Below are 1,473 nucleotides of genomic sequence, written 5' to 3' on the forward strand. Positions count from 1 at the left end.
AGAGTTTTGTCCCTAATTCACAAATGCTCTCAGAATCTTATCTTTCAACCATTTCCAACGCACATTTTCTATTCAATCTTGCTTATTTCTCTCCATATATCACTTTTATTTGCAATATTCACTATATCCTTGTTGAGGCTTCTGTTGGTTCTTCCATGAGAAATTTGGATGATTTCTCCATGAAGGATTATTGGTGTTTCCATAGGATTCTCCCATGTAATTCACCTCTTCTATTGCAGGATTCTCAGATTCAGCTTGCAATCCAGTCAGATTCTGAGAAATCATATTGACTTGCTGAGTCAATATTTTGTTCTGAGCCAATATGGCATTCAGAGTATCAATCTCAAGAACTCCTTTCTTCTAAGTTATCCTATTATTCACAGAATTTCTTTCAGAAGTGTACATGAACTGGTTATTTGCAACCATCTCAATGAGTTCCTGGGTTTCTACAGGGGTTTTCAGATGAAGAAATCCACCAGCAGAATGGTCCAATAACATCTTGGACAATTCAGACAGACCATCATAGAATATACATATGATGCTCCATTCTGGAAGCATGTCAGAAGGACACCTTTTGGTTAATTGCTTGTATCTTTCCCAAGCTTCATAGAGGGATTCACCTTCCTTCTGTTTGAAGGTTTGGACTTCCACTCTAAGCTTACTCATCTTTTGAGGTGAAAAAAATTTGGTCAAGAAAGCATTGACCAACTTGTCCCAAGAGTTCAGGCTTTCTCTAGGTTGTGAGTCCAACCATATTCTAGCTCTGTCTCTTACAGCAAAGGGGAAAAGCATAAGTCTGTAGACCTCAGTATCAACCCCATTGGTGCACGAAATTGTGATCATCAACAATGGCGCCAAAAACTTGGTAGCGCTCTCAAACGTGAATCACACTTTGTCACAATTCTCTACAACTAATCAGCAAGTGCACTGGGTTGTCCAAGTAATAAACCTTACGTGAGTAAGGGTCGATCCCATGGAGATTGTTAGTATGAAGCAAGCTGTGGTCATCTTGTAAATCTCAGTTAGGCAGATTCAAATGTTTATGGAGTTTTCGAAAATAATAATAAATAAAATATAAAATAAAGATAGAAATACTTATGTAAATCATTGGTGGAAATTTCAGATAAGTGTATGGGGATACTTCATCCCTGTTGAAACTCTGCAACATACTGCTTTCTTACTTTCAATCCTTTATACTCCTTTCCATAGGAAGCTGTATGTAGGGCATCATCATTGTTAATGGCTACTTCCCATCCTCTCAGTGAAAAAGGTCCAAATGCTCTAGTCACAGCACGGCTAATCATCTGTCGGTTCTCGATCATGTCAGAATAGAATCCATTGATTCTTTTGCGTTTGTCATCACGCCCAACAATCGCGAGTTTGAAGCTCGTCACATTCATTCAATCCCTGAATCCTACTCGGAATACCACAGACAAGGTTTAGACTTTCCGGATTCTCAGGAATGGCCACCAA

The 1,473-nt window shown here is 38.8% G+C and overlaps 1 non-coding gene across 1 annotated transcript; it reads left to right on the forward strand.

The window, feature by feature from the left end:
* The first annotated feature begins 552 nt into the window (after positions 1 to 552).
* Positions 553 to 660, forward strand: LOC112765790 (small nucleolar RNA R71). The gene has a single exon (XR_003183923.1). It is a non-coding gene; the product is annotated as a small nucleolar RNA R71 (small nucleolar RNA).
* The last annotated feature ends 813 nt before the right edge of the window (positions 661 to 1,473 follow it).

The sequence above is a fragment of the Arachis hypogaea genome, chromosome 2 (genome assembly GCF_003086295.3).
Source record: "Arachis hypogaea cultivar Tifrunner chromosome 2, arahy.Tifrunner.gnm2.J5K5, whole genome shotgun sequence".
NCBI classification, from domain to species: Eukaryota; Viridiplantae; Streptophyta; class Magnoliopsida; order Fabales; family Fabaceae; genus Arachis; species Arachis hypogaea.